The following is a 14,898-nucleotide window of genomic DNA, read 5'->3' as shown; positions in this document are numbered from 1 at the left end:
GCAGATAATTACAACTTCGTACGACGCAAATCCTCATAAAATATCAAGTATGATGGACTGATAGAAAACAGTGGCGCCAGTTTCTCGAGCTGAAGTCCATTAACGTTAACATTAAACGTATGATGATGCTGTGTGATGTCATGCATTCTCGCAGCGCATGCGCATTCAATGATAATTCCAATGAAAATGTTTTTTTTTTAATTGATGGGTGTAATTCACTTTAGCTTATTTTTTGTTGTCTAAATCATTATTGACGAACTCTCATATTGATGGTGTTTTTAGAATAGATGAAAATGAATAAAAGTATTATAATAAACACTGAAGCAGAGGGAGCTCAGCTCCTGCTGGCTGTACTGCCGAGGTGAGGAGGCGGAGCTGAGCTCCAGAGGGCTCCGGCCCAATTTAATCTCTGGGTTCGGAACCTGAAAAGTCGGTCCCCTTCCGGATAGCCGTTTTGTTTTTTTCCTGGTGCAAACCGTGACGACATCAGAGGGCGTGTTTTTAGTTTAGGACAAGTTTCTACATCTTCTTATGATTACTAGTTGGTCTGTGCTCGTATTTTGGAAGAAAGCAAATATCTGCTATGTCTGCAAGTCTTATGAAGACAAGGAGGCTCAAAGCGCAGCGTGTGGAGAAAATGTACCTGGCTCCGCATGTTGCTGGTGTTTTCGTTCTGCTCGCACAGCTTTCTGACCACCAGGGAAGAAATAACAGAACAAAGCTTGCGGGCAAGCAATGCTATCCACCATCTCCGGACTACTGTTTACTTCTGCTGTGCACTGTGCAATGCCTTCTGTCGATGACGCATTCTTGATGACAAATTTCTGTTGAAAACTCATGGAGACCAGGGGCGTCACTAGGCCTTTTTTACGGGGGCACGTGCCCCAGTAAAAATCAGCTGTGCCCCAGTAAGGAAATGTTGAAAGATTTTTGTAACAAACTAGTTTCTTTGGCAGATCATTTATCTACTGTAAGTTGTAGGACAGAGTGTGTTTCAAACTTCTATCGCCTCTTCTTTCTAACTAATTTTCTGATTGGTCTGGGAGATTCTCACTGTAAACATAGCGTGCGTGCGGCGTGCCATGAGTCCATTTAGCCTACTGGAGAGATGAGTCTACTCTTTGGATGAGTCAGAGAACGGACGCTGGATGAGTTAAGGTAGCGCAAAGTTTTTGCAACAAAACTAAGCAAACCATATTCTAACAAACCCATTAAACTACATCGAATTAAACGATATTAAATTACTTTTCCAGATGGATATCAGACAATTCTTCTCACAAAGCAGAGACAGGGGCAGGGAAACAGTGACAGATGAGGAGGAGGATGAGAGAGGTAAGATTAAGGTTGTAGGCTATGTGCTAGTCAGTCATAACTAACCAGCTAAGTTCGTGAATCGTGCAAGTTGAGGTGACACGTTTAGCATCAGCATGCGTTAAAAGCCCAAATGCCAACAATAATTTTTTGGGGGACTGGGATGTGTTTTCCATCTAGTTGGCCTATTCCTTGTATAACTTAATCCACGAGAGCATAAGAATTATCCACTTTGCATAGGTTGTCCAGGAACGTTAAGGTGCATTGTGCGGGGGGGGGGGGGTGCAGTGCCCCAGTAAAGCTTAATTCCTAGTGATGCCCCTGATCAAGACCCTTGCTCGTGCCAAGGTTCCCAGAAGCCTGACCTAAACCCGTTCAAGAACACGTTCCCTGGTGGTCGGAAAGCCGTGCGAGCAGAGCGAAAATAACAGCAACATGCGGAGCCAGCTACATTTTCTCCACATGCTGCACTTTGGTGCCTGAGCCCACTTGTCTTCATAAGACTTCAAACACATCGTGCAACTTGCACTCCAGCACACAACATCAGGGGAGGGGAAAGAAGGAAGGAAGGAGATAGATAGATAGAAAAGCCACCAGCTCTATTTTTGACTCTGTCAGGGTTATGGGAAAGAGGAGAGAGCAGGAAAGCATTCCCCCACTTTCAGAAATTATGCAGTCAATATTCCCGCATTTGAGGAATTCGCAAAGGTCTGCACAACCCCGGTGAAATTTCCTCTGTCAACGGTGCATCCTCAACAACCATTTTCTGCTCAAAACTCGTGGAAACCCTAACTGGGTGCTAAGGATAAAAGAAGCCTGAACAAAACCTGTTTTCTAGTGCTCAGAAACCCAGCAATACACAGAACCAAAGAGAGTTTTTCCACATTACCCTTAAGAGCATAACCCTTCTAGCTCCTCAAAGATTTAAAGCAGTTAGTAGCTTTTGATATAAAACATCTGAACACAAAGAAAAGAAAAACTTCAGAAAGACAAACAGCTCTATCTTTGACTCCCACAGAATTAGGCAAAAGGGGAGAGCGCAAACGCAGTCCCCCACTACCAGAAATTATGCAGTTGAGATTCCTGCATTTAAGGAACTCACAAAGGTCAGCGCAACCGGAGTGCAATGGCTGGGCCTCACTTTGGGCAAACCACCTTCTTGATCATGGTGTTGCCTCTACCAGGTAAGTATGAACTTCTTTGCCTGGCTGAGATGTAACCCTGCAAGGGTGTAGGCCGCTCCGTGAGGGCAGGCAAAGCGTCCGAGCAGGGTTTTGCATAATTTTTGGCCCCTCCTCTTCCAAGTCAGCACAAGACACTGGTGGTGATTTCATGTGCGCTCCCTCTACTGGTCAGACAAGATATGGACCCGACAAGACTTTGCACCGACCGTCACCGTTTTCCACCAACAGGGAACGGGTTCCGTTCTGGTTCGCGCACCAAAGTTTGATCCGTTCTGAGCATTTTGGTCAAAAATCCATTGGGTCGGACAGTGGTTAAATTGGCTTTTGTAAGGAGGGGGAGCTCTTCTTCACTCACAGTGGTCAATATCTCTCAAAACATTTTTATTTATCGCACCATCAGTTTAATACATATTTTATCAGCTTTTGGCCTAGTTATTTATATCTCACATCAGTGCACATATTGGTAATTTATTAAGCCTATGTTTCACCATCAATCTACACTGTAATTTGTAAAACCTATTCACAATATACACCACCAATTCACATATTAGCAATAGTTATTTACATCTCATCAATCTACAGTATTATTTGCATTACTTGTTTACATTTCACACCATCAATTCACATATTAACAATAGTTCTTTACATCTCACACCATAAATCTACATCAATCAAATCAATTGTTTGCTATACTTACTTACATGTCACAACATCAAACCACATATCAGCAATAGCCAGTCATTACAATTTAATTTACAACTTTCCAAATAAGACTTAGATCAAGTTTCTCCTGCCTTTCCTGTCTCTGTCTACATGCTCCTGGGGAGACTCCCAGAGTGTCCGGGAGACTAGGGATGTCTGAATCATTTAATTTTGTTATTTAGTCTAGTCTTAGTACCCCACAGCAACCTCATAAATTTGGCCAACCAAAGCAACACTGGATTGGGGGTCGAGCGCGCGAGCCAATGGAAAAATCCAGGCTGCCAGTTCTCACTATCACAAGGGAGGTTTGCTAACACTCCATGCGCAAAGATAGGTTAGTGGGCATCCATTAAATTAGCTAACTCAATTTTCTGATATTTACCTAAAAGCTAAAAGCACAGAAAACTTTTTTTTTTGTCTGACTTTTACTAGACTTAGAAATAGAATATTATTAGAAGAACTTCATCAGAGGGTCTACCATTGGCAATTCATAATAGTTATAATTGACATTAACATTGACTTTAGCCATATTAAAGTATGGTCTATAGTCACTGGATTTATCTAGATCTGTTACTATTAATAAGATTTAATTGACACAAGATGTGGTTATTCATACATACACATTTTATATACATATGCTCAAGGGCACTTCAGCCCAACACCACCCCATGTTAACCCAACTACATGTCTTTGAACTGTGGGGTTAACCAGAGCTGACACAGAGAGAACATGCAAACTCCACACAGAAAGGCCCCCACCAGCCGCTGGGCTCAAACCCAGAACCTTCTTGCTGTGAGGCGACAGTGTGAACCACTCCATCCCCCTGCTGCACAAGTTAAGAAATTTTTAAAGTCTCCCCGTCGGGGAATCGAACCCCAGTTTTCGGCGTGACAGGTGGAGATACTGTCCACTATACCAATGAGGATGATGCAATAACCCTCATTTATCAATAAAAAATGTGGTATGGAAAGCACTTACTGCTGGGGTCAACAGCATTCCTGTCAATAACCAAACTCCAGCTGATGTTTTCATATTTAATTTATAGGCCTACATCCGTGATATTGGACAGATCACACAGCACTCAACTGTTCCTTTTCAAAATTCAACACCCCCACACCCCGCTTGCTTATCTATCTATCTATCTATCTATCTATCTTTCTTTCTTTCAAAAATGCTCGTTGGTCAGACATTTCTCTGCCTGTGTGCAATGGCTAATAAAGCTGTAAAGGTGTAAGAGATTGGCTCAGGCCACCTAACCCTATACCAGCTTTCTGCACCTCCAATACAGTGTCACTAACCTGATCCAGTGTTAAGTGCAGCTCAGGTTTCTCTTCATTGACGCATAAATTTTTCGCCTTTTACTAAAGATTTCTGTGGAGAGAAACGTTAATTAGTTCAGCATATTTTTGTAGGCTTTGCTCTGGTGGAGCTGAACATTTTTAGTCAACAAATGTTAGAACTGTTGATCTTTTTGCATCGAAGCATCTCCCACACGCCTCACAAAGCGATGTCTTTCTTCAAAAGGATCCAGTTGTTGGGGGCGGAGTCTAGCTGTGTTTACCTTTCTGGATTTTAATATGTGGAAGTGGTTTATTTAAAGCCATTAGCTACAGTAAGTTATCATTTTTTCCACGTTTTGACTAGGATCAAGTGTAGTATCTCTTTTAATCAATGTAAGTTGGGATAGGGGTTTACTCTTTTGGCTCCGTATACTAACCTGATGTTGTAGTACTTCTATCTTTGTTTTAGGAAAAGTTTTTTTTCACCTTATTTAACACATTCTTTAAATGAAGTTGATAAATGGTTTTTTTGGAGTAGAGAATAAAAATAGGAATTTGGTTCTTTTATTCTATATGCTCATGTGGTATTATAGTAGATTTAGGAACGGTTACCTTATTTTAAAAAAGAAAGAAAAGAAATCTTTATTTTGCCTGCCCTAACATTTTCCCTATTTTCTGGTTTTCTCCATGCTCAACAACACAGGTGTAGAATTGGGTGTGGGCGGTGTGGGCGTGTCCCTACCAATATTTCTGATTGAAGAAAAAAAATCCCGCCCCGTGCGCGGTACACAAAGGGTTACTGTAGGTTTCCACTGGGCGAAACACCACGCCCAATTCGCTCATGAATATTCACTCTGGGGGGCGTGGCCGCAAAAACAGCAGCACCTTTGGCTACCATGTCAATTAGCAAGTGCGGTTGCAGTGATGATGATGATGATGATGATAGTTTATTTCAAACATGTAAACAAACAATGAATAAATAAGCAGATAACAAGAAAAACAAAACAGCATTTGCAACAGGAACACGTAAAAAGCCACTAAATTAGAAAATAAACCTTAAATAATATAGGTAATAATAATATATCAAAATCAAAACAAAAGAAAACAAGACAAAAATACAAACAAGGACACACTAAGCAGTTTTGAGTTTACATGTCCAAAAAGGAGTGGGCTGAAGTAAAAACATATTTAATCCCATCCCTCTACTTTAGTCAATATAAATTGATTATTGAGCTTCCTTATACACACACACACACACATATATATATATATATATATATATATATATGTACACACATACATACATACACTGTATATTACTTATTACTTCAACTATTCAGATATCAATTCTCTATGACTATATCCAGGGGTGGAGCTGGGGGAGCCAGGAGGGACCGTGGTCACCCCAGAGCATGCCTTGGCCCCGCCCTGGCCACCCCAGGGCCGGACAATAATAAAACCGATATGTCCCACAAAATGTTAGTTCCGCCCACTGGATTTTTGTTCCGCCTATTTGGTTTCTGCGGGGATGCATATTACCGTAGCACATAACCATTTCGCGTGTTCAAGCAGCAGGTGGTATCAGATAGTCATGCTCTAGTCCAGGGGTGGCCAACCAGTTGGAGACCAAGAGCCACATTTTTTACTGCATTACCGCAAAGAGCCACATCATACACATGGGCACACGAACATCACCCATCCCTTCCTCTCTCTCTCTCTCACACACACACACCCCCCTCTGCTCAGCCAGATTAATAGTAAATGTCACACACCAACATATTTACTCCTACAGTACTAAGACCACAGGCTGAAGCCAGTCATTTTTAACAATGAACATTGTGTGCACTTACTATGCATGCTGCTTAGTGGGACTCATGGCATTACCAAAAAAAAGCCACACCATACACATGACCGCACATGAACATCGCCCCCCCCTCGCTCTCTCTCACACACGCACCTCTGCTCAGCCAGATTAATAGTAAATGTCACACACCAACATGAGAGAAATTTACTCCTTCAGTCAGTACTAATACCACAGGCCAGTCATTTACAGCAATCAATATTGTGTGCACTTACTATGCATGTTGCTTAGTGGGACTTCTGACATTCCTTGCCTTGAACAATCCTCTTCAAATCTGGCTTGTATTCCGTCGTTGCCACTCGAAGCAGTTCTTTCACATGGGTTTCAGTCAGAACAGAACGATGCTTTGACTTCACGTGTTTCATGGTAGAGAACACAGACTCGCAGACGTATGTTGACCCAAACATTGACAGTATCTTAAGCGCAGCCCGTTTCACATTCGGGTATTTTTCCAATGGCACACTTTTCCAAAACTCAATGGTGCCTTCCCTCAAAACAGGTTTCAGTTGGTCTTCCTCACGAAGATCGATCATCTCCAACTCAGCCGCAGCCTCATCTGTGACAAGCAGGGCTTTCAAACAGTCCATCTCTGCATTGAATGGGTCGACGAGGAACGTAACCTGTGGCCTTTTCAGTTGTATATCACGGAACCGGGTTACAAAGCTTTCGTGCAGGTTTTCAATTAGTGTTGCATATCTGGCTCCTTGCTTATTCAGGGAGGCGGGAAGCTTTGAAATGAGCTAATGACGACTGACATATAAGGCAGAATGGCTTGCCATTACGTTCAACAAAAAAGTATAAACTCTCCCACTCTGTTAAAAATGTCCTATGTTCGTCTTCATATTTTCGTTTTGCTGTGCATTTTTTCATTGCCATTTTGAGAGGCTACTTGACACAAGATACACCTTGCCCAAAAACGTAGCGATTATCTCATGCACATGCGCATTTGACATGACCTGAAAATACCGTAATATACCCAAGCAAAGCGAAGATGCATTTGATTAAAATACCATACTGAACTCAAGCAAAGCGCACACGCACATTAAAAAAAAAACACAAACTTTGATATGAATGTAAGAGCCGCATAACACCAGGCAAAGAGCCGCATGCGGCTCGCGAGCCGCGGGTTGGCCACCCCCGCGTTATTCGCTTAAAACACATTTGCAAATTGGTAGAATGAGTTAATCATCACATGCAAGATTTGCAATTAATCAAATGAATTGATTATTGTTATTATTATTGAGTTAGTACAATTCTGAACTTCAAATTTTAAAAGTCTGGACTTTGGAGAGATGATGGATCTCTTTTGGTGGAACACCTCATCTCATCTCATCTCCTCTAGCCGCTTTATCCTTCTACAGGGTCGCAGGCAAGCTGGAGCCTATCCCAGCTGACTACGAGCGAAAGGCGGGGTACACCCTGGACAAGTCACCAGGTCATCACAGGGCTGACACATAGACACAGACAACCATTCGCGCACTCATTCATACCTACGGTCAATTTAGAGTCACCAGTTAACCTAACCTGCATGTCTTTGGACTGTGGGAGAAACCCCACGGGGAGAACATGCAAACTCCACACAGAAAGGCCCACGCCGGCCCCAGGGCTCAAACCCAGGACCTTCTTGCTGTGAGGCGACAGCCCTAACCACTACACCACCATGCTTGCTGGAACACAACGGAGCAAAATATTGTGACTCTAATGTTGACCGAAGTTGGCGCCACTGGAGGTTGGCATTGGGTTTCTGTACCCACCAATGTTAATACCAAGCCTGCGCCCTTGGCTGAGAGCCTCACAGCCTCCAATCCAGTGTCACTAACCTGATCCAGTGTTCAGTGCAGCTCAGGTTTCTCTTCGCTGACGCGGAAATCTTTCACCTTTTACTAAACATTTCCGGGGAGAGGGATGTTAATGAGCTCAGCTTATTTTTGCAGGCTTTGCTCTGGTAGAGCTGGACATGTTTCATGGTCAAATGTTAGAAATATCGAAACACCCCCCCCACGCACACACACACACACGGTGACGTCCCTCTTCAAAAGGATCCAGCTGTTGGGGGCGGAGTCTAGCTGTGTTTACCTTTCTGGAGTTTAATATTTGGACGTGGTATATTTAAAGCTATTGACCACAGCAAGCTATCGCTTTTTGGGTTTTTTTTTTTTGGCTAAGCTCAAGTGTAGTATCTGTTTTTATCAGTTTAATATTTGATATATTTTGTAAATAAGAATGCTATATCAAGCAAATTTTTATAACAGTGAGCTAAAATAGGGGTTTATTCTATAGTATTGAAGTGTTTCCAAGAATGGAGTTTTTGTTCAAGAAAGATACCTTTTTTTTCTTTAATAGATGATTTCAACGTTTGTTGTGTTTTCCTTATAAGAAAAGTAGATGGATATTTTATAGTGAAAAATTAGTGTTAGGGCTGGCTTTTACTATTCTATGCATCTTCATGGTGCTGGAGTAGTTCTAGAAATAGTTATCTTAAAAAATTCTTTCTTTGCTTGGTTTAACTTTTCTCCATGCTCAACAAGCAACTGGACTGTTAGTCTGCAGTAATTATTTTCCCTACTTTTTCATTAAACAGATCACACAACACCCCTACCCCTTCTTTTTTTAATCTATCTATCTATCAAGAACGCTTGTTGGCCAGACATTTCTCTGCTTGTTTGCAGTGGCTAACAAAGCTGCAAAGGTGCAAGAGATGGGCCCAGGCCACCTTACCCTATACCAGCTTTCTGGACCTCCAATACAGTGTTCTCACCGATGCCACCAAACCATGAAAGTTCTGGATGTGTGCAATATTAGAGATATTGATTTCCATGAACAAACAATGCTTGCATTTCATGCAAAAAAGAAAAAAATCTTGATTTTTGTAATAGGATTGACTAAAAAAATTTGTAGTAAGAAGACAGAAGTTGCTAGAAAGTATGTAGAAAGCCTAAAGCCCAGTGTAAGAGCCTGCTATATGGCAAAATTTAACCTGATTTCAGGGTATAAAATTAGCTATAACAAGTTGGAGGCTGGGGCGGCACGGTAGTGTAGTGGTTAGCGCTGTTGCCTCACAGCAAGAAGGTCCGGGTTCGAGCCCCGTGGCCGGCAAGGGCCTTTCTGTGCGGAGTTTGCATGGTGTCCATGTGGGTTTCCTCCGGGTGCTCCAGCTTGCCTGCCACCCTGTAGAACAGGTTAAAGCAGCTAGAGATAATGAGATGAGATAAAGCAATTGTAGCATCTATTAAAGATAACCTTAACAGGTGGTTTGATCGTCTGATGTCTTGGAGGGGTAGAGTAAGTTTGATTACAATGAATATATTTCCCAAGATATTATACCCTATGCAAATGTTGCCACTTAAGATGAATAGGAAAGTCAGTCTAGATGTTGAAGGATCTCTGTCAAAAATTATATGGCATGGAAAGAAACCTCGGAGAAGGATGAAAACCTTACAGATGTCAAAAGACAGTGGGGGTCAGGCACCTCCCAATTTCCTTTACTACAATTGGGCTCGTAATGCCCGAATAATATCAAGCTGGCTGAAAAATGTGAGTTGGAGATACTGAGGTCAGTCAGCAATTCAAGAAATAAAGACAAGCAAACTGAAAGGAATCTGTGATAGCTAACCTTCACAGCTCATCAGAGGAGCATATCAGCAGAAAAGTAGTGTGCAATGAGTTGATTTGGTCATTGTTGCAAACAATGCCACGGTTGTGGGTTTAATCCAAATACTGACTGTTTTCACAGATGTGCTGCATTGAATGTGGCGAAAGAAATTTGATCTTGACTTGGCTGAAAGTGCAGAGGATTCAGATGGTTTGCAAGATGACAAGAAAGTTTTTCTCTCCAAAATGCAAGCAAGGTGGCAGTTGCTGCTTTGGAGAATGTGGGCATCGATCCCACTACCTCTTACATGCGAAGTAAGCGCTCTACCACTCGAGCTAATTCCCCAGCAGCTGATTAGGGTTTGTCCAGCTAAATACCGGGAGTTTCCCAACCTGCCCTTCCTGACCTGCTCGTTGCTCTCTGGAACCATGCCTGAGTTTCCATTGGTTGTTTGTTTATTTTCAAGTGAGCGATTGCCCAGAAGTGGATATTATTCTGGGGGAGTGTATTCTGACTCCCATTTGCTTGAATATCAGTTGGTGAGCTTCAAGGGTTTTGCCACTAAAACAACCCAATCTCCTGACATGGAGTCCCTGGCATGCTTCTCACACTTTTGGGGCATGCCTCAGGAAGCATTTGTTGCTTCATTGTTCATTGACAGCAGTTGGGTAGAAGGTGGTGAAAAGTGCCTTTTCAGGACAGATGCAAGCTTTTCATCAGCAGGTTTAAGAATACAAGCAGGTCTCATCTCATTATCTCTAGCCGCTTTATCCTTCTACAGGGTCGCAGGCAAGCTGGAGCCTATCCCAGCTGACTATGGGCGAAAGGCGGGGTACACCCTGGACAAGTTGCCAGGTCATCACAGGGCTGACACATAGACACAGGCAACCATTCACACTCACATTCACACCTACGGTCAATTTAGAGTCACCAGTTAACCTAACCTGCATGTCTTTGGACTGTGGGGGAAACCGGAGCACCCGGAGGAAACCCACGCGGACACGGGGAGAACATGCAAACTCCGCACAGAAAGGCCCTCGCCGGCCACGGGGCTCGAACCCGGACCTCCTTGCTAATACAAGCAGGTAAACATCATATTTTCACTTTGTAAAAGCTGTCTAAGCTGACTTTGCACACAAGCAAGAGTTAGAATTTCATAGTGGATGGTGGGAATATGACAACCCTGTTGAAAAATGTGAGTCGGAGATACTGAGGTCAGTCAGCAATTCAGGAAATAAAGACAAGCAAACTGAAAGGAATCTGTGTTAGCTAACATTCGGAGCTCATCAGAGGAGCATATCAGCAGAAAAGTAGTATGCAGCTAGTTGATTTTGGTCATTGTTGCAAACAGTGCCAAGGTTGTGGGTTTAATCCAAATACTGACTGTTTTCACAGATGTGCTGCTTTGAATGTGGCAAAAGAAATTTGATCTTGACTTGGCTGAAAGTGCAGATGATTCAGATGGTTTGCAAGATGACAAGAAAGTTTTTCTCTGTTAAAAGCAAGCAAGATGGCAGTTACTGTTTTGGAGAATGTGGGCCTCAAGCTCACTAGCGCTTACATGCTAAGCAAGCACTGTACCACTTGTGCTAATTCCCCTGCTGTGTTTGAGGGTTTGTCCAACTAACTACGGCAAGCCCCCCCCCCAACTGCCCTTCCTGGCCTGCTCGTTGCTCTCTGGAACCATGCCTGAGTTTCCATTGGTTCGTGCAAAATGTGCACACTTCGAAAACAATATTTTCATCTTTTACAAACAAACTATAACTCTAGAAAACTCTTTAATGGTCTTTCTAGTTTCATAACACAATTTCTTAATATTAGTATGCTGATAATGTTGATGCTGAGTGTTTTAAATATTTCCTCAATTGCACTTTTTTTTTAACAAAACCTCAATCATCTTTTCAAAGTTAAAGCTCGAATCCCCGGAGCTCCATGCGCTGCATTCGGACGAGGAGTCCGTTCCCGGGAGTTTCTAATCCCACTGGGGTTTTATCCCGGGGTTTCGTACCGGGCAGCGGATTCATTGTATTATATTTAGTTTTTAATATGATATTATTTTTCCAATATGTTTTTTTTTTGCATTCTTGTCTCAGCAATGGTGAAATCAAATTTGTAAATAAAATCAGTGCCCTGACTCTACTCATCAGGCCAGAGCTATTCTCTTTCTGTGTCTGTTTTGTACAACATAAGGAAACAGTATAGTAACTATAACGGTAAAGAAATAAAACAAGAGAGGTTGGCTATAGGGTGGCACGGTGGTGTAGTGGTTAGCACTGTCGCCTCACAGCAAGAAGGTCCTGGGTTCGAGCCCCGGGGCCGGCGAGGGCCTTTCTGTGTGGAGTTTGCATGTTCTCCCCGTGTCCGCGTGGGTTTCCTCCGGGTGCTCCGGTTTCCCCCAAAGACATGCAGGTTAGGTTAACTGGTGACTCTAAATTGACCGTAGGTGTGAATGGTTGTCTGTGTCTATGTGTCAGCCCTGTGATGACCTGGCGACTTGTCCAGGGTGTACCCCGCCTTTCGCCCGTAGTCAGCTGGGATAAGCTCCAGCTTGCCTGCGACCCTGTAGAAGGATAAAGCGGCTAGAGATAATGAGATGAGATGAGGTTGGCTATGATATAAGAAAATTCTACAACCCAGAAACAGATGGGCTTTTAGGCAGTGCCTCAATCTATATATTACAGATTTCCGGGGAGAGGAATGTTAATGAGTTCAGCTTATTTTTGCAGGCTTTCCTCTGGTAGAGCTGCACATTTTTGGTGGTCAAATGTTAGAAATGTCGAACTTTTTGCATGGAAACCACACACACACGCCCAAAGCGATGTCGCCGTTCAAAAGGATCCAGCTGTTGGGGGTGGAGTCTATCTGTGTTTACCTTTCTGGATTTTAATATTTGGAAGTGGTATATTTAAAGCCATTGACAGGAGTACGTTGTGGTTTTTCTGCTGTTTGTTTTAGATGAAGCATAGTGTTTGTTTTTATTATTTTAATATCTGACATGTTATTTAACTGAAAATGTTATATTAATTAGATTTTTCAACCAAAGAGCTGGAGTTGGGGTTTGCTTCTTCTGCTCCACTCATCAATCTGGTTTTATAGTATTTCCAGGAATAGTCCCTTGTTCTAAATGCAAAGAAACAGCTTTCTTATTTGATATATTCTTTAAATAAAGCTAATATATGAGTTTTCTAAAGTAATGAGTGGGAATAGAGCTTTTTCTATTCTATCTGTTCACATGATATTGTAGTAGATCTAGAAATTGTCTTGTTAAAAAAATAAGTAAAGAAAAAAGTTCTTTCTTTGCTGGGTTGACCTTTTCCCCATTTCCTGGTTTTCTCCATGTTCGACAAGCTACTGGGCCATTAGTCTGCAGTAATTCTCTCCCCGAGGTCACAACCGGCTGTACGATTTTTTGGCGTTTCCCAAATCGCTGCGTTTTTTTTTTTTTGTTCATGGAGAAAGATGCGCGTTGGCCGTAAGTTTGTCTTGCAACCTGAAAAAAACGTAAACGCCCGTAGAGTTTGTTTGACATGACAAAGAACCTCTGCGGCCGGTCTGCAGCCAGTCTACCGCTCAAAAATCAGCACGTCACACGCGCACCCTCCGTGCGTTTCTTGCGTTTTTTGCACGTAGACCGGCCGTAGGAGCACATACGGCCGGTTGTGACCGAGGCTACAGATCACACAACACCCCAACCCCTTCTTTCTTTCTTTCTTTCTTTCCATCAAAAACGCTCGTTGGTCAGACATTTCTCTGCCTGTGTGCAATGGCTAATAAAGCTGTAAAGGTGTAAGAGATTGGCCCAGGCCACCTTACCCTATACCAGCTTTCTGCACCTCCAATACAGTGTCACTAACCTGGTTAAGTATAACCTAGATTTTGAGTAGTGTAAGGTGCTGTGTTTAGGTTGCAGTCTTTTCTGGAGGTGTGGATTTGAATCCCACTTCTGATATTTGCTATCGCAGGTTATTAACGGGCCATGGGTTTTATGCTCATGGTCTGTGTTTAGTGAATGCTTGTCGGGAGTTTTGCCTGCATGTGAGTGAAAATGGAAGCTTCAGTTAGCATGCCTTTTCAGATAAATTTGTATTTTTTTTTTCAGTTTGTTGTGAATATCTGCCACATGTTACAATATCAGTAGGTATTTTATGTTTTTAGATGTAAAAATATTAAGTTTTAGTTCGTGGAACGACATGTGACGTTTGACTTGGATTATCATGTGGTTACAATGTCAATTGCCTGTTGACATTGATTGATAAATTACAAAACTAGAAATTAATACAAACAACAACGAATGATTAACCATGTAGCCAGCAGTCAGGGTTCCGAGAATTTTTTTTCCAACAGGTTGACGATTTCAGGTAAAACCTTCAATCATGTGCTGCTGGAATTTCATTATATCATACAAAGGTTTGACAGTGAAAACAAGTCTTTGGCTATGTCTTAATTTCATGGTGTAATGGTTAGCACTCTGGACTTTGACTCCAGTGATCTGAATTCAAATCTCAGTGGAACCTCTGAAGCCTTTCTTTGTGGCTTCTGAATTCACACACACAGACTGTCTCAACTGTATGCTCCTTTTGGTAAAGCAAGCTGTCACGTCCCAAACCCTTTGTTTCCGTTAAAATGCCAGTCTTCTGAAAATTATATTACCCCTGGGAATTATACCTGATAAGACTAGACATGTTTAATAGTTTACTGTCTAAATTGTATTTTAATATGAGACCAGGAGCATGTTCTGCGGGCGGCACGGTGGTGTAGTGGCTAGCGCTGTCGCCTCACAGCAAGAAGGTTCGGATTCGAGCCCCATGGCCGGCGAGGGCCTTATTGTGTGGAGTTTGCATGTTCTCCCCGTGTCCGCGTGGGTTTCCCCCACAGTCCAAAGACATGCAGGTTAGGTTAACTGGTGACTCTAAATTGACCGTGAGTGTGAATGGTTGTCTGTGTCTATGTGTCAGCCCTGTGATGACC

The 14,898-nt window shown here is 42.5% G+C and overlaps 4 non-coding genes and 1 pseudogene across 4 annotated transcripts; 4 read left to right on the top strand and 1 right to left on the bottom strand.

Annotated features, from left to right (window-relative positions):
• Positions 1 to 2,339: 2,339 nt before the first annotated feature.
• On the bottom strand, positions 2,340 to 2,503 carry LOC132895763 (U1 spliceosomal RNA). The gene has a single exon (XR_009655830.1). It is a non-coding gene; the product is annotated as a U1 spliceosomal RNA (small nuclear RNA).
• A 2,010-nt stretch (positions 2,504 to 4,513) lies between these two features.
• Positions 4,514 to 4,628, top strand: LOC132895804 (U5 spliceosomal RNA). The gene has a single exon (XR_009655843.1). It is a non-coding gene; the product is annotated as a U5 spliceosomal RNA (small nuclear RNA).
• A 3,548-nt stretch (positions 4,629 to 8,176) lies between these two features.
• Positions 8,177 to 8,291, top strand: LOC132896296 (U5 spliceosomal RNA). Its single transcript, XR_009655993.1, has one exon. It is a non-coding gene; the product is annotated as a U5 spliceosomal RNA (small nuclear RNA).
• A 181-nt stretch (positions 8,292 to 8,472) lies between these two features.
• On the top strand, positions 8,473 to 8,599 carry LOC132898894 (U2 spliceosomal RNA; annotated as a pseudogene).
• Positions 8,600 to 12,860: 4,261 nt separating this feature from the next.
• LOC132898920 (U2 spliceosomal RNA) lies at positions 12,861 to 13,051 on the top strand. The gene has a single exon (XR_009656602.1). It is a non-coding gene; the product is annotated as a U2 spliceosomal RNA (small nuclear RNA).
• The last annotated feature ends 1,847 nt before the right edge of the window (positions 13,052 to 14,898 follow it).

Source organism: Neoarius graeffei, chromosome 1 (genome assembly GCF_027579695.1).
Source record: "Neoarius graeffei isolate fNeoGra1 chromosome 1, fNeoGra1.pri, whole genome shotgun sequence".
In the NCBI taxonomy this organism is placed as follows: Eukaryota; Metazoa; Chordata; class Actinopteri; order Siluriformes; family Ariidae; genus Neoarius; species Neoarius graeffei.
The sequence above is the reverse complement of the archived record's forward strand: the minus strand, read 5'-3'. Positions and strand labels throughout refer to the sequence as shown.